Here is a 27,065-nt window from a genome sequence, read left to right as displayed (position 1 = left end):
ATTACCTGTGTCATTAAATCAAAAGTTTAAAAATTAGTGACTCTCCTTGAAGTATAAAATAAAACTACCAACTTCATCTAGTCTTCAGGCCTCACTTCGATGAGTAGTCAAGAGAAATTTTAAAGTGGGAGAAGTTACAGCTATTCCTCATCTAAAACTTGATAAAGACTATAGCGGCTTATTTAGTTTTATTAAAGGGAATGACTGTTAATAAAGTTACAGCAAATACATCCGACTTCTCTGCATGACGAAGCAACCATATGAAGTTCATAATTACATTACTGCTAAAGGCAAATTGGGATTATGCTGGTAGGTGCTGCCTAAGTTCATCAGTCAGCAGATGATGTTCCTTATCTATAAAAGAATCTCATAAAATATTATCAGAAGCTCATAATTCTCTTCCCTCCCCGCCCAGACTTCTTAGGACTTCTGCGTGTCTGTGGCTCAGGTGACTGCCGCTCAGGTGGTGGCAGTTATTTTCATTTGGATCCTGGGCATGGAGTTCTGTTGCATGCAGCTGTTAGTTGAGAACAATGGGAGTCGCCTCCCTGTAGGGCAAGGAGAAGCTGCTAATGGATTGTGTAATTCACAGCTCCACGTGATTCCAACTACCTGCTGAAGAAGGGGAATGAGAGCTCTGCCTTAAGCCAGTGACATGTAAATGGTACAAGCTGTGAAACATGCTCAGAGATGGAGCCGCCATGCACCTCTGCCAGTGACATGTAAATGGTACAAGCTGTGAAACATGCTCAGAGATGGAGCCGCCATGCACTTCTGCCAGTGACATGTAAATGGTACAAGCTGTGAAACATGCTCAGAGATGGAGCCGCCATGCACCTCTGCCAGTGACAGGTAAATGGTACAAGCTGTGAAACGTACTCAGAGATGGAGCCGCCATGCACCTCTGCCAGTGACATGCAAATGGTACAAGCTGTGAAACTACTCAGAGATGGAGCCGCCATGCACCTCTGCCAGTGACATGTAAATGGTACAAGCTGTGAAACTACTCAGAGATGGAGCCGCCATGCACCTCTGCCAGTGACATGTAAATGGTACAAGCTGTGAAACTACTCAGAGATGGAGCCGCCATGCACCTCTGCCAGTGACATGTAAATGGTACAAGCTGTGAAACTACTCAGAGATGGAGCCGCCATGCACCTCTGCCAGTGACATGTAAATGGTACAAGCTGTGAAACTACTCAGAGATGGAGCCGCCATGCACCTCTGCCAGTGACATGTAAATGGTACAAGCTGTGAAACTACTCAGAGATGGAGCCGCCATGCACCTCTGCCAGTGACATGTAAATGGTACAAGCTGTGAAACTACTCAGAGATGGAGCCGCCATGCACCTCTGCCAGTGACATGTAAATGGTACAAGCTGTGAAACTACTCGGAGATGGAGCCGCCATGCACCTCTGCCAGTGACATGTAAATGGTACAAGCTGTGAAACTACTCAGAGATGGAGCCGCCATGCACCTCTGCCAGTGACATGTAAATGGTACAAGCTGTGAAACGTGCTCAGAGATGGAGCTGCCATGCACCTCTGCCAGCAGGATGCCCAGCAAGCATGCTTCTTCACCGGCTGCTTGTGGCTGGTGACATTTCAGTTGTCTGATGTGCCCCACATTGGATATAATAGAGATTTTAAACATAATGATGTTTTACTTTGTTTTGCAAAACTGAAAGGATGATTTACTAAGTCTGAAGTCATATTTAAACCATTAGTTTTGTATGAGCTTCCTAATGTATCTTAATGTTTATGAGGTGACTGATGAATTTTACATAGTTTGGGTTTTCAGCATAAACTGTAGATTTAAAGGTTTGGGAGTAAAACTTGCCATTGTCCTGTCTCTAGAGAGCAGCAAAAAGATGGGACATTTGCAAAAGAAGTTCCACTGAACTTCAAAGAAACTTCCCCCAAGAAAGGAGGGGTCAGTCTCATGGATTAATATTAAGGTTGAACTTTTTTGATGCATGTTATATATGTGTACACCTTCTCTGGTATTATCTGTTTAAATATTTATCAAATATTTACTGGATATATTAAATATTATCTGTTTAAATATTTGTCAAACATTTGCTGGAGATATTTATTATTGGTATGTAACAGCTCTGTATTACAGTTACAGGAGGGGATGTCAAAAATAACAAGAAGCAGAAGAAATCTGTGGTCACTCAATGCAAGGGGTAGAGCTCAGTAATGTGTGAGGTCACTAGCAATAAAAAATTAGCACGAAAATCTTGTTCATCATGAGGACCCTAAGTGATTGAGAGGAAATTAAATTACAGAAGGAATAATTTCTTTACATGTGAATTATGTATTTTAGAAAGAAGCCTATTGAAGTTCATGGAAATAAAAACGAATGTTGATGCTTAGGCCAGGGAGGGCAGTGCCTTCCAGTGGTCTGAGCAGCTGCAGGAGAGACACAGACCACAGGTTCACTTGCAGATGCACACACACCCTGCAGGGGGCAGCAAGTCCTGGAAAGTAGCACACGGTGTTTCCACCATTTTTATTTTATATAAACTGCAATACCATTAACAAGCAGACACTCAGTTATGACTACAAAGTAAGAATACACCTTAATCTTTGAGAAATAAACTTTTGGGGAAATATATATAATTGTATAAGTGTAATTGTTAAATAATTTTGTGTTGGATTAAATTAAATGAATATTTATTCAACTGTTGGCGTATACCTGGTGTATTAGTCCATTTTCGCCTTGCTATGAAGAAATACCTGAGGCTGGGTAATTATAAAGAAAAGAGGTTTAGTTTATAAGGAAAAGAAGAGGTTTCCTCCACAGGCTATGCAGGAGGCGTGGTGGCATCTGCTTCTGGGGAGGCTTTAGGGAGCTTTCACTCATGGCAGAAGGCAAAGCTGGATCAGGACCTAGAGAGAGAGGCAGGAGGTGCCACAGCCTTTAAACAGCCAGATCTCCTGAGAACTCCCTCAAGAGAACAGCATGGAGCGGAGGGTGCTAAGGACTTCATGGAGGATCCACCCTCATGATCCGGCTCCTCCCACCAGCCCCACCTCCAACACTGGGGGTTACACTTGAATGTGAGATTTGGGCGGGGACAGAGACCCACGCCATATCGCCTAGTATGGGAGTTTGGTGATTGTTCTCATGTATGCTTTAGATCATATAATTAAAAGAAGCAGTTACGTTAACTCTACCTCTGAACTAAGTAATTCAGGAATATTTACGGTGTATAGTCCCCATACCTTAGCTCTAACCGCCACCGTTCTTAGGCGCGCATCCTCGCTGTGGTCTGTGGCGTGGGCTGGCACAGGTGGCTTCCATTGAATGGGACGGGGACGCCCGCTGTTCCTCATCGTCCGTAACTGTTCTGTGATCTTACATGGCTTCTGCATTCTGCTTGCAACAAACCCTGCTGATTGACTGAAGAAACAAGATGATTTAGAGGTTAGGAGACCTGTCTATGATTACACAACAAGATTAATGATAATTGCTATGGAACTGCTCCAAGCAATGCTTATCTCTTAGGGCAAAGGTAAAGAATAAAGCAAAGGACCATACCTTTAGACATAAAGCCCAGAGTGCATTGCAGACATGCACACAGTTTCCCTGCCCAGAGTGCACTGCAGACAAGCGCACAGGTTCCCTGCCCAGAGCACATTGCAGACGAGCACGCAGATTCCCTGCCCAGAGGGTACGGCAGACATGCACACAGGTTCCCTGCCCAGAGTGCATTGCAGACGAGCACGCAGATTCCCTGGCCAGAGTGCACTGCAGACATGCACACAGGTTCCCTGCCCAGAGTGCATTGCAGACGAGCACGCAGATTCCCTGGCCAGAGTGCACTGCAGACATGCACACAGGTTCCCTGCCCAGAGTGCACTGCAAACGTGCACACAGTTTCCCTGCCCAGAGTGCATTGCAGACATGCACACAGGTTCCCTGCCCAGAGTGCATTGCAGATGTACATGCAGGTTCCCTGCCCAGAGTGCATTGCAGATGTGCACACGGGTTCCCTTGAGTGAAATTTGGTATGAAGACGGGTCCAATTGCTTTGAAAAGGTGAGATTGCAATCTGCAAATCACCTGGAAAAAAATAATATAAAATGAAAAGAGGACTTGTGGGTTTTTTTATGTTTGTTTTTTACTTATCCTCTGTGGCAAACTATTCAAACAAGCATGGATGACATTTATTTTCTTAGGATCTTTCTGTAATTTAGCTCTTGACCTGATAGCAAAGGAGGACTCAGAGCGTTTTCACCTCTTCAATTCCCCCAGCAGTGAGTCCCCAAGTGTCCAAGGTATGGCCTAGACAGAGAACTCACAAGCATAAACAAAACAGGCAAACAAACAGAAAACAGCAGGTTGATGTTGTACACGGACCTGACCCATCTGATTATTACCATTTGCTAGGCTCCATCCAGGAGACGTCAGTTCCAAGAATGAGAGGGAGGGGACAGGTATCGCATCTTTCCACAACCTACTTTTACCAGGCTGCAGACAGAATTCTGACATGTGGAGACACCCGCTAGCAAGTAGGCACAGACCTGTCACCCACATGTTTCTGGTGCATTCCTTCCTGTCACCACCCCCACCACCTCCTAACATGTCCTGCCATGCAATGTCGTAGGTTATTTGGTCTCTTGGTGAGTTTTCTATAAATGGCACCATGCTGTCTTTTGTGTCTAGCCTCTTTTGTTCCATATGATGTTTGAACCACACCCATGGTATGCCACATAGCAACAGTTCATTTATTTTGTGTGTGTGTGTGATGGAGTCTCGCTCTGTCGCCCAGGCTGGAGTGCAGTGGCGAGATCTCGGCTCACAGCAACCTCCACCTCCTGGGTCCAAGTTATTCTCCTGCCTCAGCTTCCTGAGTAGCTGGATTATAGGCAGGTGCCACCATGCCCGGCTAATTTATTGCATTTTTAAACGGGGTTTCACTATTTTGGCCAGGCTGGTCTTGAACTCCTGACCTTGTGATCCGCCCACCTCAGCCTCCTAAAGTGCTGGGATTACAGGAGTGAGCCAGTGTGCCAAGCCAGTTCCTTCATTTTTACACTGCATGTAGTAGCAGAATGTAACTATATCCATGGGAATACAGTTACAGTTTAGTAGCAGAATGAATAATAATATATCCCCATGAACATAGTTGCAGTTTATCCACTCTGCTACTAACACAGGGTCCAGTTGTTTCCTCTTTCGGCTGTTGCTGCCCTGACACTTGTGCATTTCTTTAGGTTGGATATACAAAGAAGTGGAATTGCTGGATCATAGATTATGCATATTTATCATTTGTTTGTTTCTTTATTTAAGCACATGGTGAAATGGACAGATCATAAGGATACAGTCTGATGAGTTTTGACTGTTGTATACACCCATGTAACTCACACACACATCGAATCAGGGAAGAGCCTTTCTATAACTCATGCATTTTCTTTGGTCTGGTTCCAAGCATTCACTGTTGGGATTTCTAGCACCCTAAGTTAGCCTTTGACATTTGTCCATCTTACAGGAATCATCCTTCTCTCCGCTTGATGGTGACACTGCAATCTCTTTTGTCTCCTGACCAGTGGATGGGCATTTGGGTTATTTCTAGTTTGTGGCTGTTATAGATGAACTTCCCTGATTCTTCTTGTATGAGACGTTTTGTGGACATGTGTTTTCATTTCTCTCGGAAGTGGGTGGATATCTTGGGGTGGAGTGGATGGGTCTTAGGGTAGACAGATGCTTAACCTTTTAAGAAACTGCCAGTTTTCAGAGGGGCTGTGCATTGCATATCCAACCAGCAGTGTGCAGGAGCCCCTGGCAGTCCACATCCCGCCAGCACCTGGTGTTGTCTGTCTGTTTTGTTGTAGCCATTCTAGAAGGCATACGAAGTGGCATATTCTTTTTGTGAGCCGGAGTGTGCAGCTGAGCCTCAGGTTGAACTGGCCTGCTGGTCTGGGGGTCCAGGCAGAGGAACTGTGGCCCTTGTGTTCCTTTGCCACCTTGTTTTCCCAGGATGTGAGTGGGGATCTGGTTCCAGTGGCCGCCATCCTTTTCTGCAGCAGCACCCCACACACACTCACACTGCCGCATCCTCAGTAATGAGGGTGAGGTGAATCTTGCTTTTTTCTCCACTTTACCAGTTAAACACAAAGATTATGTGTGACCTCTGGCCACTTACTTGCTGTGTCTGCATCAGTTTCATTATTTGCAGAATGAGGGTACCAAGAGTAGTTATCGCCAACAAAAATCACAGAAATACAGGAGCTCAGACATGAAGCAACTAGAACAATGTGAGATGTCTTGTAAGTACTCAGATTGCATTAGCTAGTGCTAGTTATGTGCATGCTTCTTATTGAAGAAAACGGAAAGCATGTAGCATTTCAGTTAAGTTTCATTTGCATTTAAGTTTCACACCTACATTCAGCATTCTGTCCACAAAGATCAAAGATGCTGAAGATAACGGAAAATTTCCAGCATATACCGGAAGGAACGTGGAGCTAATAGAAAAAACAAGATTCACAAGCACTAACCAGTTTTAGCTAGAACGATGAGATAAAAGAGGATATCCAGATATGTAGTAATTCAGTACACAATAAAATAATAACACATTATTTTAGTGAATTATATTTAAAAAATATAAATTATATAAGAATATTTTAGGAAATACAGATTTTAGGTTTTGTTGGAGAAATATGATTATTTTCCTTTTTAAATTATATTGTACACATATATGGTTGTATTTGTATGATAATTTAAAGTATTTAAAAACCTTTTAATAGATTTTGTAATTACAACCATTGTAGAGTGTAAATAGAGATGTGAGTAAAATACTTTCTGATGTGAAGAAAGCCTGTCAGAGTCATCTTTTTTTTTTTTTTTTGGAGGATCAGGGGAAAGGAAAAGAATTTAGAAGAAAGGCATAGGTTTTACAGGTAAACATGATCTAAAAGTTAGCCATGTAAAACCTAAATCCATTTCAGTGTTATAACCAGAATCTGCCCAATGTGTAGTAAAATTCCACCTAGGAATAATATATATTTCACAATTGCTAAAAGAGTAGATTTTAAATCTTCTTACCACAAAAACAGTAAGTATGTGAGGTGGTGAATATGTTAATTAGCTTGATTTAATTATCCCACAATGTAAACATGTATCCACACACCACCTTGTACATGGCCATATGCAATTGTATATGATCTGACAATTAAACAAAAGTTGAATGGAAAATAAAATCCAAATTAATTTTACAGAGTGTGTTTCAGTATCAGACATTGGATTTACAATGTTTTACATTGGATTGAACCATGTGACGTTGCTGGTTTTTTTTTTTTTTTTTTAACAAGGTTGAATAGACCAGGTGTGGTGGCTTACACCTGTAATCCCAGCACTTTGGGAGGCCGAGGCAGGCAGATCACCTGAGGTCAGGGTTCAAGACCAGCCTGTCCAACATGGCGAATCCCCATTTCTACTAAAAATACAAAAATTATCCATGTGCGGTGATGGGCGCCTATAATCTCAGCTACTCAGGGGGCTGAGGCAGGAGAGTCGCTTGAGCCAGGGAGGCAGAGGTTGCAGTGAGCCAAGATTGCACCATTGCACTCCAGCCTAGACAACAGAGTGAGACATGAGACTCTGTCTCTCTCTCTCTCTCTCTCACACACACACACACACACACACACACACACACACACAAAAGTTGAATATTGATTATTGACCATTTCATGTAATTTAATTGTATATTGGTAAACTTACACATCAATGCCAGCTTTATTAAGTTCCTCATAAAACGAGGAGGGGTATAAATAAATAACTGGGTCAATAACAAATACTTAGTAAATGAAAAAAAATAACGTTTTCTTAAGCAAAGAGAAAGGGGGAAATTTAAACAAAATCCATTAAGGTTTCAAAGAATGGTTGGCAGAAACTAACGGTGACCAGGAAAGTAAGCAAACAGCCTCCAGAGGAAGAAGTGTTTTCATATGTTTACCAATATTTGCCATCACTAGAAAGATTTCTATTTGCAAAACTCTCCAAAGGAAGGTATTTTCTGGGAGCATCACCCCGGAACTGGAGTGGGATGAGTGTTGGGAACTGGGTTGGTCATTTCTTTGTGGTGTGAACAGACAGGATTCCCCAGCCTTAAACCTAAATGTGAACTAGACTCACCTATTTGTTCATACATTTAATCTGTTACAACAAAAAGCATACTGTTTTCTTGCCATTACAAAAGTAATACATGCTTATTATAGAACAACTGGAAAAAAACGAAAGAAAAAGAAACAGTTTTCAAAATCTCACCTTCCAGAGTCACATTTCTACAACTCTGTTTAGGGTGCATTTCTATCTTTTGGGAGCCTTATATTTTATGTTAAAAACGAAATTACATAGTGCACACAGTGCAGTCACACCTACTATAGGTGTGTTTTCACACTGCTATAAAGAAATACAGGAGACTGGGTAATTTATGAAGCAGAGAGGTTCAATTGACTCACAGCTCCGCATGGCTGGGAAGGCCTCAGGAAACTTACAATTATGGTGGAAGATGAGGGGAAGCAAGGAGCTTCTTCACATGGCAGCAGGAGAGAGAAGTACAAGCAGGGGAAATGCCAGATGCTTATAAAACCATCAGATCTTGTGAGAACTTACTCATTATCACGAGACCACCATAGGGGAGACTGCCCCCATGACCCAGTCACCTCCCTCCCTCAACACGGGGGGATTACAATTCGAGCTGAGATTTGGGTGGGGACACAGAGCCACACCACATCACACGGGTAACCTGTGCTCTTTGCTTGGCATTGGGTGAGTGCTGTCCTCTGTCTCTGTCACCTGCCCTGGCTCATGGTTACATGGATGTTCAATCTTTGTTGGTGCATGTAACAGGTGATGAATCTGCAGCTTGGATGCAGGTCCCCAATCCCTGCTGTGCTGCCTGCGGGGTGTCTCCTTGCTCGGCCCCCGTCACCCACAGTGCTGGTTCTGTAGGTCTGGGCCTGCACTTGACCACCTGTGTCTTTCCTGCTAGGAAGTCCCTGGGAGCACCAGCCTGCTCCTTCTACTTCCTGCAACTCACCCAGTGAGCACCTCAGTGTTTTCTTTTCAGTCTTGAATACATGGCTAGTGATTATTCATGTCGAATTCTCTTTGTTAAGTCATTGTGTCTGTGTCATCTCCCGACTCGACCTCGATAGACACACCTGCTACCACACGTTCACAGGCAGCTAAATATGTGTCCATCTCCATTTAATATCTTTAGAAAACAGACACAAAAGGTGAATGGCTTATATACATTGGAAAGGTTGCTCCTCAGAAAGTTGTACTGATTCAAACTTTCAACAGCCACGCCTAGGCACTGTGTTCTCACACAACTTTGCTAGACTGATTATTACTTTTTAATTGCATTAATTTCAAATAAGTATAACCTGCTTAAATAATATGAAATCAATAAAATATAAATATTTATAACTAATTAGATAATCCTGAAAGGCAAGGAATTAAAGGGAATTAAATTCTATGCATAGTCTAACTTTTAGACCATTTTTCTCTTATAAGGCATTTACTATATAAGGCAATGTGTTTTAGAAACATTGGTCTGTTTATTCCTCATAAGTTTATTCCTCATAATGTATATATAAAATACACATTAGCCTTCCCATTATACAATGGAGAAACTGGATCCCAGTAACTGACTCGAGGCCCGTATTAGGCCAGCCTGTGGCCTGAGGATGTCAGACTTCATAGTAACCATCAGAGGAGGGGATCCTGTGGTTTCAGAGCACGGGCTCTGAAGGCAGACCTCCTAGGGACCCTGAGGCTGACCATGCTGTGAATCCTATTGTCTACGAAGAAATGGGCACACAGAAATCACATGGAATGCCTCCGCTGCTCAAGATTCTCTGGAGAAACACCTCTCCCACAGCACCCTGCCTTTGGCATTTGTGGCTAGTGATAAAGCACTGGTACCCAGTGTGGTCTCCGGGTGGATGCAGGTACATCCATGTGGTCCTGGCAGGCTCCGTGGAGGAAATCCAGATGATCCCTGGAGGACTCTGCCTGGTCCGGTCCCTCCTGTTCTCAAGCCCACGGCCTGCCGAGGTCCAGTCTAGACTGCCCTCAGCCGTGCTGCCCCTTTGCTTGTAGGGTGCCCTTGGCTGTGAACGCCTCCCCCGAGGTGCCGGGGCATGCACCTGCCCTCCCCCCAGACCTCTCCCATGTCCATCCTACCAGGCGTCCTCCCTGACGCCACCCAGGGCCTCATCTCCCTCTATGGGCTCGGGTCGCCTGTCTTAGAATCGGTGCAAAGGCACATCCACGTCTTCCTCTTTGTGGAGGATGTGTCCCACCACTGGTTCCTCCTTAACAACTGGTTTCACGGTGGAGGGGGGCTGGCGGGGTTTGGAGGCTAATTTTGCCCATTCTTTACTCTTACAGAACCCAGACAACTTCGGGATGCTTTCTGCTTGAATTCCCAGCCTGCCATTTCATTCTCTTTGTGTCTAGCCCATGTCAGGAATGCACTCGGCAAGCAGGCACTCAGGTCAGGTGCTCAGACCTAAATGCAAGCAAGCGGCAGGATCGCTTCAGCCTTCCAGGCAATGTGTCCAGAAACTGATTGCATCCTCTTACGAAATTGAGGGTTCTCTGAGCTTGAGTAAATGCAGTAAGACATAGGGGCATTTTGTCAGCAGTGTGTCCAGCTAGAACACGGAAGGAAGGAATTCTAGGTTGTCGTGAAGTCTGTGGTCGCCTCGTGAGTGTCCCTGAATAAATTGTGGGTCAGTTTCTCCTGCATCGCCAAAGACTTGAAACAAGCAGGACTTCAATGTCAATTTCCAAAAGAAAATTCTTAATGAGAGAAATAATATTTTGTTGCTTTTTCTCTTTAGCAGCAGTCGAATGAATTGACTGAGATCATTTTATCCGGTAAAAAATTGTAACAATGATTTCTCATCTTCTCCCTGTTTCCAACTAATCCATATTTTTTATTTTGGTCACACATATGTAACATAAAATTCAATGTCTTACCCATTTTTAAGTGTGCAGTTCAGTGGCATTAAGTTCATTCACACTGCGGCGTGAGCATCACCACCGTCCACCTCCAGACCCTATTTGCCTTCCCCAACAGAACTCGGCCCCATGAACCCATACTGCCTCCAGCCTCTCATGTCCACTCTCATGCTCAGCTCAGATTTTCACTCAGCAACTTTGGCTGTTTTGTTTTGTTTTCTAATTTGGAAAGAGTGTCTAAGGCAATGGGGAGTGTTGTAGGTGGCAGAGCGGTGGACGTTTGCTAGAAAACAGTAATGGTGTGTGTTGGTATGTAGGTGGAAAACGTCTATATTGCTATTTTCAAACCTTTCTTCCCGTGAGTTATGTTTATGTGCTGTATTAAACTGCAAGGTGCTGGAAGGTGGCTACATGCTTGGACTTCATTTGTTGCACATCATTTGTGGAAGGCTGCAGTAAGCATTCAATACTTTGCTGTTGATTGATTTCAGAACAGATCGATCAGATTGCGGAGCTCTGGCAGGTGCTACCGGCTGCCTAATTCATCATTCATCAAAAAGCCTTCTGAAAGTTGGGTCTCTAACAGGTGGTTTGGGCCACTTTCCTCTCGATCAAGGGGGCGTTCTTGACATGTGGGTTTATTATTTTCTCCTCACATTTTAATGCCACTCATTTGATTTGATGTCTGGGTCCAGTGAGTTGGCACAAGGGAACCACTAAGTCCGGATACGCCCTGGTGGCACCAGGGCCCTGCTTGGCTCAGACACGCCCTGGCAGCACCCAGGCCCTACTTGGCTCCCCTGGCCGGAGCCAGAAGAGCTCCTCTTTGGCAGGAAGTCTGCAGGTTTCAGACACTAATTCTCTGCTGGGCATGCATCCAGAAGAGGTGTAAGGAGTGACAGACTGATGGAAAGGCACAGCACCTTGGCTGGACGGGCTCGTCCTGTTTCTGGGTGAGCGGTGTGCACGCCTTCCGTGTGTGGTGGAAAAGTAGCCTGTGGTGAGAAGCAGGGAGCCCACTTCCTCCTTCTGGGGACGGCTTGGGAGTGCACTGGGGGACGTGTATTGCTTTGTGTGTTGACAGCTCAGGAAAACTTACGCTTCTGTCAGAAGAAATATGTCTTTTAGGTGGAACTGGCCTGAGTTAGAATCTCAGATGCTAAGAAATCAGATAGACTTTCCAGGAAAAAGGTGCGTTTTCGGCCGTGCTGTGAGTGGCTGTGAGAAGGGTCTGATTTGCAGCTGAAACAGGTTCCTCAAGGGACTGTGGCTGCCCCAGCTGAGAGGTCGCCGCAGGTGAACCCCAGCTTGCTTCCTAATGCTCTGTGCTCAGGAGGGGAAGCTCCCAGTGGCTCAAATGACCCTGGTGCTGCCTGCAAAGTTCTCCAAAACAGGGACAGGACCAACTTGCCACTCCAGACACAGGACAAAAATCGCAGCAGAGCAAGACTCACGCCGGATCACACAGTGTGGTGACTTCCTTTCCTTCGCACCCCTTTTCAACCTTAACATACTGAAGGGGAAGGGCTGTGGAGAAATCGGGATGGTGGGTGGAGACCAGGAAGGGCGCAGGGAGCCACCTGTGGAGTCTGGAGGACCACATGCAGATTCTGTGTCTGACGTGAACGTGCTTGCCAGGTGTCCCGCGTGGTCTCTGACCACCACGAGGAGAGCCTCCCCCTGTGCTTGCCTTCACTCTGTCTCCCTGTGAACTACGGAGAAACTATGAAAAGTCACTCGTGCCAGCCCTCCCCACCCCTCCCAACATGGTGTAGCCAGTCTCTCCATGGTCGGTCTACATGCAGCTCTGCCGGTGAGCTGATGTGCATGCCCAGAGAACCCGCCCCTGCCGAGCCCCTCAGTTGGAGACCTGGTGCTCGCTGAGGCCAGACACCTGGTCCTATGTCCCGCACACCCTGGTGAACACCAGAAACCCGGGGCACAGGGAGGGACCCTTGTTTGCCTGTGGAAAGTGTTAACAGGAACTTGAGGCATTTAGATCACGTGTTAACTTGGCATCATTGAGGGATGTCTGAGAGCTTGAGGTGGGGAGATGCAATTTAGCTTCTCAGGCTGGCCTGGGTAATTAAACTGCCAATGTTATTTATGAGTTTTGGTCTTAAAGTGTTGTGCAAGCACCCAGAGGCTTTCTAGCAAAGAGAGTGCTATTTTCTTAATCACATAAAATCTTAAGGTCCTGGCAGCTGCTCTTCAGAGGGTGTTTCCTGTTGTTGCGGCTTAATCTGGGGGTGAAACTGTTGATTGAGTTCCCGTGAGTGACAAGAAACAGCAGAGATTTGTGCATTTCCACGTACAGCAAGTCCTGGCCCCACCCACTTAGTGCTACGCCTACCAGTTGTGGGAAAATTTACATTTCCAGGAAACTGCACACAATTGGGTAAAGCGTTGGTCCTTCAGGGAGAGAAGAATAATGACCATCTTCTTCCTCTGTCTCCAAGAATACGAATACATTATTTTAAGGACCAAAATGGTCGAGCCCATAACTGTACCATGAATAGCCCTAGACATTAAACAACGGGTTAAGTAGCTCTTGCTGGCTATGAGCCCAGCTCTGACACTGCCTGGGTGTGGGGTGCTAGGCCCCCAGTGCCCGAGTTTCCGCATCTGTGAGCCCAGCTTTGACACTGCGTGGGTGAGGGGTGCTAGGCTCTCAGTGCTCTGTAAGCCCAGCTCTGACACTGCCTGGGTGTGGGGTGCTAGGCCCCCAGTGCCTGAGTTTCCGCATCTGTGAGCCCAGCTTTGACACTGCGTGGGTGAGGGGTGCTAGGCTCTCAGTGCTCTGTAAGCCCAGCTCTGACACTGCCTGGGTGTGGGGTGCTAGGTCCCCAGTGCCTGAGTTTCCGCATCTGTGAGCCCAGCTTTGACACTGCGTGGGTGAGGGGTGCTAGGCTCTCAGTGCTCTGTAAGCCCAGCTCTGACACTGCCTGGGTGTGGGGTGCTAGGCCCCCAGTGCCTGAGTTTCCGCATCTGTGAGCCCAGCTTTGACACTGCGTGGGTGAGGGGTGCTAGGCTCTCAGTGCTCTGTAAGCCCAGCTCTGACACTGCGTGGGTGAGGGGTGCTAGGCTCTCAGTGCTCTGTAAGCCCAGCTCTGACATTGCGTGGGTGAGGGGTGCTAGGCTCTCAGTGCTCTATAAGTCCAGCTCTGACACTGCCTGGGTGTGGGGTGCTAGGCCCCCAGTGCCTGAGTTTCTATATCTGTGAGCCCAGCTATGACACTGCATGGGTGAGGGGTGCTAGGCCCTCAGTGCCTCAGTTTCCACATCTGTACGCTGGGTCTCTAAATGGTGCTGACCATCATGGAGTGGTTGTAAGGAGTTAATGACTCATATGCATGAAGTTCTTAGAACAGGCCTTCCCCTTTGCCAGCACTCAATAAATATCAGTTATTATGAGCAATATTAGGGTCAGGCTATAATAATGAAGGGTGCTGTTTTGTCCCTGAGAGGACTGGAACCTAGATGGAATGAGAAATAATAACAGCAGCCATCATTTGAATTTCCCGTGTATGTGGGGCAGCAGACTAGCACATTGAGTAAATATCTCAAGTAAATACAAATCCAGGTGGAAACAGAGAAGGAACCTATGACAGAAACTGTGCAGCCAGGAGAGGCCAGATCTACACGCGCTCAGAACACAGGGTGTCGGCAAAGGTTCCCCGAGAGTCCATTTCAACCAGTTGTGAGAAGAGACGGCAGAGCTCAGACGAGCAGGTGCGAGGAGCGAGCTGACTGCAAACAACAGCAGAGGACATTTCCTGCGATGGCGGGGAGTACCTTTCCTAGGTGTCTTTTAAAGCAGAATGTTTTCCCACCCTGCGGGGAGAGGGCTGTTCGGTGTGAACCTGCTGGCGAGGAGGAGGGAGTGAAATATTTACAGAGCATCCTCCGGCAGGCTGGATTTTCAGAGGTAGGGAGCAGGAACCACTGGAGCCGTCCCTGCGTGGGCTGGTCTGGGCTTGTGTGAAAACCTTGGCGAGGAGAGGCCCATGCCAGCGACGTGGCTTCCTAAGCAGGACATCCAGCGAGTCAGTCACCAGCGCGGGTGCCTCGTCCTGGCTGTGGAACATTCTGGGCTGCACTGCCTCTGCTGGGGGTGGGGCTGCAGGGACCCTCAGGACCCTCACGCGCTCGGGGAGGAAGAAGCCTGGGCTGAGTCCCCGTGCTTGTGGGGAAGCTCTGAGCATGGACACCGTGGCCACTGACCACTGGGGTGAGGACCTCACCCCTTCCCTGCACGTCTATGCTGGGCCTTGAGGAAGGGGTGAGTACAGCCCCCCGGCCGGCAGGGCAGCTGGGAGAAGCTAGGGGGGCAGCCGGGGGAAGCTATGAGCGTGAGGAGCCAGGGGTCCCCTTGGGAGAGGAGGGAGTATGGGTGTGGAGGGAGTATGGGAGAGGAGGGAGTATGGGAGTGGAGGGAGTATGGGCGTGGAGGGAGTATGGGAGAGGAGGGAGTATGGGAGAGAAGGGAGTATGGGAGTGGAGGGAGTATGGGAGAGGAGGGAGTATGGGAGAGGAGGGAGTATGGGAGAGGAAGGAGTATGGGAAAGGAGGGAGTATGGGAGTGGAGGGAGTATGGGAGTGGAGGGAGTATGGGCGTGGAGGGAGTATGGGAGAGGAGGGAGTATGGGAGAGGAGGGAGTATGGGAGTGGAGGGAGTATGGGAGAGGAGGGAGTATGGGCGTGGAGGGAGTATGGGAGTGGAGGGAGTATGGGAGTGGAGGGAGTATGGGCGTGGAGGGAGTATGGGAGAGGAGGGAGTATGGGACAGAAGGGAGTATGGGCGTGGAGGGCGCCTGCTGCCCAGGCTCAGCCCCCAGAGCCAGGCTGGAGAGGGAGGGCATGGAGTCACCAAGCATGTTAGAGCCGGATGCAGAGGCACCTGTGTACGCATTCACTTCCACAGGAACCAGCAGGGTGTGGAGGAGGCACAAGGGGATGGGGTGAGTCCTGCTGGGGCTCCAGTCCATGCCCAGCAGCTGTCAGTGATGCAGAGAAGGATGTGACCCCAGAGGGCCAGAACACCCCACCCGAAACTGACTCTGGCTTCAGAGGCCGAAGGAACAAACTGCATCCTCTGGAGCCAGATGGACAGAGGGCTCCTTGCCTGGCTGCTTGTTGACCTGGTGGATACTGCTCCGTCCAGGTGCCTGGGAGCCCTGCACAGGGAAGGGAGGCCATCCCCCTAGGGAAGGGCGCTCCTCAGACCTCCCCAACAGGGAGGAGCATTTATAGGGGTGAGACTAGGCAAGACATGGAAAACGCTGGGTTGGTCTGGCTCATGGGGACCTTGAGGTTTCCAGGCAGTGGGTGTACATTCCAGGCCCACGTGTCCAGCAAGGGCCTGCCCGGGGCCTCCCTGCCCCCGGCCTCCCGCACTCCGCTGTTTTCTTTGCAGCCAGCGCAGTCAGGCTGTATAAATACTGTGCTCACCTCTCCTGGAAGAGAGCCCAGGCAATAGTAGGTGCTCAGTAATACTTGAATTCCAGAAGGCACGGGTGCAGGTGAAACTGTGAAGGGAAGAGCTCAGCTGTGGGCTGCATTTTCTAGATTGGTGGTTCCCAAATTCTGGTCCTGGAGACCCTGAGCATTGGGTGCGGGTGACAAAGCAGGAGGCTTGTTCACAGTGCAGACTTCTGGGCCCCACCAGGTCCTGATGAGAGAGGCTGTGGAAGCCGCATTGTCTGATGGTGACCCCCAGGTCCACGTCACCTTTTTCTCTCTGTTGAGTTCAGTGCTGTCACCCTGTCTTGGCTTTGGGGCGACCACAGACCCATGTTTGGGTCAGAGTGTTGAAGGGAGATGGAGCAGGCGTTATTGGGGCTGAGCAGGGCTCGGTACAGGAGTGTGTGGAATGAACACAGACATCTAGAGAATATTAATTAGTAAGAGGAGCACGGATAACACCCACTGCCCTGCTTAAAAATGAGAGATTCCCGAGGACGCGCCCAGGGCACAGGCTCGTCCTGCACAGCGGGAGGCGGTACTCAGGGGCTGGGGTTGTCACCCACCCATTTTTATCTTTAAACATTTTCCCCATCTGTGGTTTGGTCTGGTTTTGAACTTTATATTAAGGGAATCACACTGTGTTTTTTTCTGATTATAGCATCGCTGTGAAGAGCCCTCCAGGTGCCCAGCTTCCAGTCTCAGCTCCGATACTCAGAGGCGTGTGATGTCCTAGCCTCAGCTTCCCGGTCTGTTCGATGGATGATCATTTTTCCCCTGACAACTGGGAAAACACAAAGCAAAACACAGCTCCAATAAAATTGTTATGTTTTATTGGAATACCTCAATCCACTTGAAAGAATGTGGCATGAAGACAGCACTAGGCCACTGTCGGCTTCTTCCTAATGTTTGAGATGGAGAGAGAAACACCCACAGGTAGAGAGGCACCAGCTGACCACAGGTACCCACCTGTCCAGCTCACAGGCCCTCTCTCCTGACCATGGGCACCTGCCCACCCAGCTCACAAGTCCCATCTCCTCCACCCATCCCTTCCACGTAACATGAATTCATTGCTCATGAAGATAAGCAAACTTGGCACAAATAAGCAGCTCCCTCACCTCATGGCAGGGGGAGGGGGTTCAGAATTGGCCCAGAAAGAAGTGACCAGGATTTGGAGCACGGCGCTGAAGCCAGAATTAAGAGAGTCAACACTTTGTCCTGGGTTTGTCTCGTGGGGCAGCAGCAGCCTCAGGCCGGGGGAGAGTAGCCACTCCCACACGGAGCAGGGTTGGAGCTTATCCCACGAAGGGCCAGGGAGCAAGTGTTTTAGCCATTGTGAGACAGTAGGTAAAACTGAGGGTATGATGCAGGTACTTAGGTGGCAGGAGAGAAAGCAAAGATGGCATTCAAAGCTTTATACATGGACGTTTATTTAGTTGTCATCTAATTTTCACCTCACGAAATCTTCTCCTTCTTCTGATGATTTTTTCAAATGTTTTGAAATATAAAACTATCCTCAGCTCACAGACACTACAAGGATGGTCAGTGGGCTACGCTTTGCTGACCCCGGCTTGAAACGCAGGTGCAGAGCAGAGCGGGTCTGGAAAGAGGGATGCAGGCTTGGGTCAGGCCTCTGGGAAGGCTGCCCACTGCCAGCCTCAGGTGCTGCAGTGCCCCACACTCACCCTGGAAGGTGCGGGCACCATTAGATGCTGCCAGCACACTTGAGGCTGTCGTGATTTTTGCTTATAGATCAGTCTCTTCTATTATAAATGACTCTTGGAAATTTTCTTTCCTTGGTCGGGCGCAGTGGCTCATGCCTGTAATCCCAGCACTTTGGAAGGCCAAGGCGGGCGGATCACCTGAGGTCAGGAGTTCGAGACCAGCCTGACCAACATGGTGAAATCCCATCTCTATTAAAAATACAAAAGTTAGTAGGGCGTGGTAGTGGGCACCTGTAATCCCAGCTACTCGAGAGGCTTAGGCAGGAGAATAGCTTGAACCTGAGGCGGAGGTTGCAGTGAACCGAGATCGCACCACGGCACTCCAGTCTGGGTGACAAGAGTGAAACTCCATCTCAAAAACAAAAAAGTTTCTTTTCTTGTTGCAAGCCCCAGTTAAACACTCTAACGGGGCTGATCAAAACCACGGCAGCTGCCTACCCTTTATGGAGCGTAGGTCTGTGCCCTTGTTCTCAGGAAGGATCTACGCAGAGAATAACTCAAGGCAGTTTTGAGCCCAGGGCCCAGATGGCAGCCACTGCAGAAGGCAGACGTTCACCTAAAGAAAAGGTCCCTCCTGTGTTTATCATGGAGCCCTCCAAGGGAGAAAGACATGTAGGTTATGCTCAGCTGGTCTGCAAGTACGTCCTCATGAATAATTCCATAAAGTTGTTTCTTAGGGCAAAGTTGTGCTGGGCTTGAGCTGAGTTCTGACATTCAATGTCATCAGAATTTATTTCGCCAGGTGTGGAGATGAGTGGAGAGCGGAAGAGAAACATTAGGGGTTCAGGTTCCCAGACAACCCTGCCTATTTTAGACCCAAATGCTTCTTTTTTTAAAAAAAATATATATAATGTGTGTGTGTTGTGCATATTTAAAATATACAACATGATATTATGGGGTACACATAGACAGTAAAAAGGTTACTATGGTGATCCAAAGTACATATCCATTATCTCACCTAGTTACTCATTTTGTTTGTTTGATTTTGTGACAAGGTAGCTGTCTTAGTCTGTTTTCACACTGCTATAAAGATACTACTTGAGACTGGGTCATTTATAAACAAAGGAGGTTTAATTGGCTCACAGTTTTGCATAACTGGTGAGGCCTCAGGAAACTTACAGTGATGGTGGAAGCTGAAGAGGAAGCAAAGACCTTCTTCACACAGCAGCAGGAGAGAGAGAGAGCAAGAGCAGGGGAAACTGCCTTCCACAACCTTCAGATCTCATGAGAACTCACTCACTATCACAGGAACAGCATGGGGGAAACAGCCCCTTAATCCAATCACTTCCCGCCAGGTCCCTCCCTGAACACCTGGAGATTATAATTCAAGATGAGGTTTGGGTGGGGACACACAGCCTGACCACAGTAGTGGCTAGAATGTACTCAGCATGAATTCCAAATGCTTCCTTCCCCACAGTCCTCATGGTGTACACGAGATCTCCAGACACCTACACATCTACATCTCCCCATATTGTACACAAGATCTCCAGACACCTACACATCTGCATCTCTCCAAGCTGTAGACGAGACCTCCAGACACCTACACATCTACATCTCTCCATGTTGTACACAAGATCTCCAGACACCTACACATCTACATCTCTCCATGTTGTACACAAGATCTCCAGACACCTACACATCTACATCTCCCCATGTTTTACATGAGACCTCCAGACAGTTACACATCTACATCTCTCCATGTTGTACATGAGACCTCCAGATACCTACACATCTGCATCTCCCCATGTTGAAAATGAGACCTCCAGACACCTACACATCTACATCTCTCCATGTTGTGCATGAGATCTCCAGACACCTACACATTTGCTGCATCTCCCCATTCCCTTCGCCCACCACGTCCCTGTAACCACTGTTTCGTTCTTTATGTATATTTGATTTAAAATATTTGTTTAGTTTCCACATGTGAGATTACACAATATGTTTCTTTCTGTGTCTGGCTTATTTCACTCAGCAAAAGGATGTTCTGTAGGTTCATCCATGCTGTGGCAAAATGACAAGATCTCACTCCTTTTTAGGGCTAAATAATATTCCATGATGTGTATGTACCACAGTTTTTTTAGCCATTTGTCTGCCAAGAGACACATAAGGTTCCCCTCCCCCAAAATCTCAACATCTTGGCTGTTGTGAACAGTGCTGCAATAAACATGCGGGTGCAGACATCCCTTTGAGATACTGGTTTCATGGATTTTGAATCTATATCCAGCAGAGGAAATGCTGAGTCATATGGTGGTTCTTATTTTGAATTTTTTGAGGAAGCTTATATTGTTTTTCATAATGACTGTACCAATCTACATTTCCACCAACTGTGTCCAAGAGAGAAAATTAAAAGCTTTTCCACCAGGATCTGCTATGAGGCAGGGATGCCCACTCTTGCCACTTCTGTTCAACACAGCGTGGAAGTCCTAGCAAGGGCAATCAAACAAGAAAAATAAATAAATAAATAAAAGAAATAAAAGGCATCTGCAGACACGAGGAAGTAACATTATCTTCATCTGTAGAGAACATGATTCTATGTGTAAAACACCCCAGAGTTCCACAAAAGGAAATCGATGTTAGAATTAATAAATGAATCCAGTTAAGTTGTAGGATATATAAATAATAACCTAACTGAAAAAGAAATCAAGAAAACAATTCCATTTACAACAGCATAGAAAAAAATACAATGCCGAGGAATAAATTTAACCAAAGAGGTGAAAGATCTGTATGCAGAAAACTATGAAACATTGATGAAAGAAATTTGAAGAAGACAAAAATAAATAGAAGGATCTTGTGTTCATGACTTGAAATGGTTAATGCTGCAAAAATGTCCTCACTGCCCAAGGCAAAGGATAGATTTAATTCAACCCCTATCAAAATCCTAGTGGCATTCTTTACAGAAATAGAAAAAAAAAACTACAATGTATATGAAATATAAGAGACTCCAAATAGCCAAGACAAGAATGAGAAAGAAAAACAAAGTTGGAGACATCACACTTCCTGATTTAAAATTATATTACAAAGCTATAGTAATCAAAACAGTACAGTACTTTCATAAAAACAGGCTTACATACCAATGAAACAGAAGAGAGAACCCAGGAATAAATCCAAACATGGATGGTCCACTAGTTTTTGGAAGAGCACCAAGAGGACACAATGGAGAAAGTCAGTGTCTTCAACAAATGGTAATGGGAAAACTGGATTTCCTTGTGAAAAAGAATGAAAGTGGACCCTTATCTTACAACAAACACAAAAATTAACTCAAAATGAATTAAAGACTTTAATGTAAAACCTGAAACCACAAAACTACAAGAAAAAAACAGAGACTGAAAGCTCTTTGACATTGGCCTCGGCAGTGATTCTTGGTTGTCACATCAAAAGCTCAGGCTACAAAAGCAATAAATAAATAAATGAATAAATGGGACTACATCAAACTAAAAAGCTTCTGCAAAGCAAGGGAAATAATCAACAAAATAAAATGGCAGCCCATGGATTGGGAAACCATAGACCTGATAAAGGGCTGTATGAGTCCATTCTCACACAAATATAAAGAAACACCTGAGACTGAGTAATTTATAAAGAAATGAGATTTAATTGGCTCCTGGTTCTGCAGGCTGTGCAGGAGGCTTGGTGCTGGCATCTGCTCAGCTTCTGGAGAGGCCTCAGGAAATTTACAGTCATGGCAGAAGGCCAACAGGGAGTGAGCACATGGCATGGCTGAAGCAGGAGAATGCCAGCACATGGCATGGCTGGAGCAGTGCTGGCATCCGCTCAGCTTCTGGGGAGGCCTCAGGAAACTTACAGTTATGGTGGAAGGCCAACAGGGAGCCAGCACATGGCACGTCTGGAGCAGGAGAAAGAGGTGGGGGAGGTGCCACACACTTTCAAACAACCAGAGCACATGAAATCTCACTCACTCACCATCACCAGAACCACACTGAGGGATGGTGCTGCCCATTCATGAGAACTCTGCCCCCATGATCTATTCACCTCCAACATTGGGGATTACAATTTAACATGAGATTTGGGTGGGACACAGAGCCAAACTATATCAAGGGTTAATATCCAAAATGTATAAAAACTTCATGCAACTCAATAGTAGAAAACCCCCTTAAAAAATGGGCAAAAGATCTGCACAGCCATTTTCTCCCAAGAAGACATAAAAATGTAGGAAGAGGTGTTCAACATCACTGACCATCAGGGAATTGCAAATCAAAACCACTATAAGGTATCACCTCACATCCCTTAGAAGGGCTGTTATCCGGAAGTGGAAAGATAGCAATGTTGGCTGAATGCTTTTCTTCTGCTATAATAAACGACAGAAACATGCTCCTTGCTTTTCTGTTTTCGTCATCAGGTACACAGAGAGCAAAGCATTCTAAAGTGTGAACACACGCCTCTACTTATCACTGATAGAACCGGCATAACTGCCCAATGATCAAGCACACACACACGAGGTTTTTTGTGTGGCTTATTATGGGCAACTGTGAGGTTTCAGAAGAGGATAATGCACTTAAAAATGGAATAACAAGGTTTGCAGGATGAATAAAACAATTTTCTTGGTAGAATTTTCCAAGTGACTGTGAAGTCCCTCCTGCCACCATGAAGTCATCTTTACTCTGGAGAGAAACCTGGAGTGCAATTCAAACCCGAAGCCACCCCGGCTCCCGAGGAGAGCCCCAGTGTGTGTGGCTTTGCAACGCGAGGAGCTACCTCACCTGTGGTTTTAGGTGGAACATGAAACCCAATTTCTTAATATGCCAAAATGAATGAAGATCAGGGGAAAAAGTCCTTCGGACACCGGAGAACGGGTGGGACCCCTGGGAGCATCTAGTGAAGGGAGACAGAGGCAAATGATATCCACAGACTAACCACACTGGAGGAGGAATGGTCCTCAAGCATTTCACCTTTACTTGAGGTTATCTGGAAATATGGAAATTCATTTGTGCTTCTTATTTGCCATTTAAACCACGTAAACAAAATTTCAAAATTGTTTTCCTCTTTAAAATGGAAAGTGCTTATTTTCCCAGAGAACAAGGGTTACTATAGAACAATCCAGGAAGTAACAAAAATCCATACTAATTTAAAAATCAAGAAATTACTGCAGTATGGGGTGACATAGAGTTACTCCGAGGTTACTTCTGCTAATGCAAACATGTAGAGCATATCCCCAGCGAGAGAAGCACGGCATTAGACTTAGTTGTTGAAGGTCTTCTTGGCTTTTCCATATGGATTTTGTAAAATGCTCAAGGGAAGAAATCACATCTCCTCCGTCTTCAGGTTCTCAGTGCTGAGCACGTTGACGGATGCTTTGCATGTTAGATGAGACCAAGACATCTTCAGGTCCTCAGTGCCGAGCACGTTGATGGATGCTTTGCATGTTAGATGAGACCAAGACATCTTCAGGTCCTCAGTGCCGAGCACGTTGATGGATGCTTTGCATGTTAGATGAGACCAAGACATTTTTGGTGAATGAATGAATTAGTATTGTGTCACCCAGAAGGGGAAACCTGATGCACATCTATTGCTATGGATTTTTTGTTGTTGTTGTAATCATCTTTTATACAAGAGTTTTAATATGAATTCTTTCTTTTTATTTTATTATTTATTATTTATTTATTTATTTATTTATTTATTTTGAGATGGAGTCTCGCCCTGTCGTCCAGGCTGGAGTGCAATGGTGTGATCTCGGTTCACTGCAACCTCCGCCTCCTGGGTTCCAGCGATTCTCCTTCCTCAGCCACTGGAGTAGCTAGGATTACAGGCACGTGCCACCACGCCTGGCTAATTTCTTTGTATCTTTTAGTAGAGATGGGGTTTCACCATGCTGGTCAGGCTGGTCTCAAATTCCTGACCTCATGATCTACCCACCTCAGCCTCCCAAAGTGTTGGGATTATAGGCATGACCCACTGCGCCTGGCCCAATATGAATTATTTCGTTTGAATCTTAGCAAAAAGCTTGCAAGGTGTGGCATATTTTCACACCCCTTTTATGGGCAGATAAACTGATACAGAGCGGAGGGAAGTAGCTTGTCCAGGAGTCCTCTGCTGGCTGCTGACCCTGATGCCACCTCCCTCCTCTGGGTTGCGGAGCAGGACCACAGGCTCTCCTCAGCCTTGGCTGCCATTATTTTAGTGCCAGGCCTGTAAGCTGTCATTTCTGGGGAGCACTCTGGCTCAGGCATTCTTGGAGGTATAGACTTAGTCACGGTAGATCTCGGCTTTCTCTTGAGCAACGTTCAATATTCTCATAATAATACAATTTAAAATCTATTTTTAAAAATAAATACATTTTATTTATTTTCCAATTGTCAATTAAAATAAATCCATACCACATACAGTTTCAAAAGCCCAGAAAAGAAGAGCTAGAATCTCATTATTGGAACACAAATACACCAATATTTTGGCTCAGTTTCTTCCAGTTTTGTTTTCTTATGCCTATATTTTACATAGTCACAAATGCAGTAAAGGATATTTTCTATGTTGTATACAATGGTGACTACAGATCTTAAGGCCTGGACCATATTCTACTGAGTGGAGGTACTCAATGGAGTTGCATTACCCCTACTTTAAGGTTTTCAAAGAGTTTTTGAATGATTTTTAATAGAAATGGGATTTTTATGAACATATTTTGTGTGTAATGATGTTCCATACTTAGGGTTTTTTCTTAGCTGAGATCCTCTGTGTGGATTTAACAGGGAAAGGACATGGTATTTCTGTGGCTTTTGCCATCTGTGGCTGGGTAGTTTTCCTAGAGCAATTGTTAGACCACTGTAATTACAACCGGCACGGATTAAGAATACAGTTTCCCTGTACCCTTGCCTAGAGAACAGCCTGCGACGTCTTAAAAAATATTCCAACCCAGTTCATTGAAAATTGATGTCATCTGTAATCCCAGCACTTTGGGAGACCGAGGCAGGCGGATCACCTGAGGTCAGGAGTTCAGGACCAGCCTGGCCAACATGGTGAAACCCCATCTCTACTAAAAATACCAAAAATTAGCAGCCGGATGTGGTGGGGGGCGCCAGTAGTCCCAACTACTCGTGAGGCTGAGGCAGGAGAATCGCCTGAACCTGGGAGGCAGAGGTTGCAGTGAGCCAAGATCAGGCTGTTGCACTCCAGCCTGGGTGAGAGCGCGAGACTCCGTAGAAAACAAAACAAAACAAAACAAAAACAAAAAAACACGAAAAACAAAAGGCAATTGATGTCAGAGATAGGATTCAGATTCTATCTTTACCGCTTGATTTGGGATGTTGCGTTTTAATAAAAAGCCCAGGTGTCTGCAAAGAGACAAACACAGGAACTTTTGCCTTGAGGGTGGCAGTGGGGCCCCGTGGGCAGTGCCGCCCGCATCTCTCTAGAGCTGACCCGGTCTCATGCCGCCCTGCACTGGACCCCGGGGCGCCCTCGGGGCCACCGCGCTCTGCGGACCGCAGCAGCTTCTGGAAGGACCCTCCTGGCCTGCGTGTTGGACAGACAGCAGGGTCACTGTCAGCCCGGTCACAGCTGAACGCTGCACTTAAGGACTCGGTCCCCGCGCAGCCTGGCTCCCCACAGTCACAGCACACGGAAACTCCGAATGCTTTGCTTCCAGTGGACACTGAGCGTGAGCCGCGCGGGTGGGTTGGACTCGGCCTCCCTGTTCTGTGGGCGCCTCCTTGGTGTGGGTGGGGCGCCCCCTGGTGTCCACGCGGGGGCACGCGGGGATCTTCAGCCTGACCCAGGGCTCCAGAAAGAGGCAGCTGCGGAAAATCCTCCCCAAAACGCAGCAAAAGGCGTCCCCTTTCCTTGTGAGAATTACAGGGAAATCTCCCAGCACTTGGAGCAAGTGACAAACGGCGCGAGGTCCCCACATCTCACCTCCAGGACAAACGGTGGAGGCCTCCACCTGTCACGTCCAGCGGTCCCAGCCACCACGCAGTGACATGCGGTCTGCAGAAGCTGCTGGGGGCCACATCCAGCCCCTTCCCTTTGCTTTCGTGCCTCCCTTGGCACCATCTTTCTGCCTCTTTTTAAATAGCTTCTTTCTTTCCTTCAGGTGTGGACTCAGGGAGACCAGGGTTCAAATTCGGGCTCCAACAGCAACATATTTTTCCCTGACTTTGGAAACTCCCCAGGCTGCACTTTTCTCACCTGTGAGTTGAATGTGCAAAAGCATCCACTTCTAGAAACGCTAAGAAGATCAAGCGTGTTAGCGCCGCAGCAGACCCAGGACGGTGCCCGGCAGGGGCAGCCCTCGGTGGATGTGAGCACCCTGTGCTCCGGTGCTTCCTCCTGCCAATCCTCTTGCTCTTTGTCTCAGCTGCATCTGTCCTCCCCTCAGGACGCTCCTGTCAGACACCAATCTGAATGTTTAATTATCGTTATTACTATTAAATGGCTTTGGTCTCCCAGCTAACAAATGCCAGTTTACTGGTGCAGCAGAGTTCTTGCTTGCACTATTGATTATCTAGCACACAGAATCATTTTGCATGCAGAGGTGGAAGATACATCTTTGAGCAGCTGGCGGAACGGGCACATTTGAGAGCTGAGCGTTTGGGAAGCGTTTACCATCTCTTAAATCAAGTGTAGCCTAAAGCTACACTACCTACATACCTTAAATTCAACTTACAGGTTCTGTGTACACGGAGAACTATAACGAGTACAGGTGTAAACAGACCGTAGCCTACTCTTGCACCAATCACCGAGTTTTGGCCAAAGGCGGCCAACTGTTCAAGCCATGCTCAAATACCACAAACGCCGAGATGTAACCGATCGGCTGTTTCTGCACCTCACTTCCATCTTCTGTGCATCTCTTTCCTTTGTCTGTCCTAAATATTCTTCCACCACGTGGCTGTGCTGGAGTCTCTCTGAACCTATTCTGGCTGGGGAGGCTGCCTGATTTGTGAATCGTTTGT

At 46.7% G+C, this 27,065-nt stretch overlaps 1 long non-coding RNA gene across 1 annotated transcript; it reads left to right on the top strand.

The window, feature by feature from the left end:
* Window positions 1–11,954: 11,954 nt before the first annotated feature.
* LOC115896943 lies at window positions 11,955–17,497 on the top strand. Its single transcript, XR_004056888.1, has 3 exons — window positions 11,955–15,266; window positions 15,909–16,148; window positions 17,109–17,497. It is a non-coding gene; the product is annotated as an uncharacterized LOC115896943 (long non-coding RNA).
* The last annotated feature ends 9,568 nt before the right edge of the window (window positions 17,498–27,065 follow it).

This window comes from Rhinopithecus roxellana, chromosome 4, assembly GCF_007565055.1.
Source record: "Rhinopithecus roxellana isolate Shanxi Qingling chromosome 4, ASM756505v1, whole genome shotgun sequence".
Classification (NCBI taxonomy): domain Eukaryota; kingdom Metazoa; phylum Chordata; class Mammalia; order Primates; family Cercopithecidae; genus Rhinopithecus; species Rhinopithecus roxellana.
This window is presented reverse-complemented; position numbering and strand designations above follow the sequence as displayed.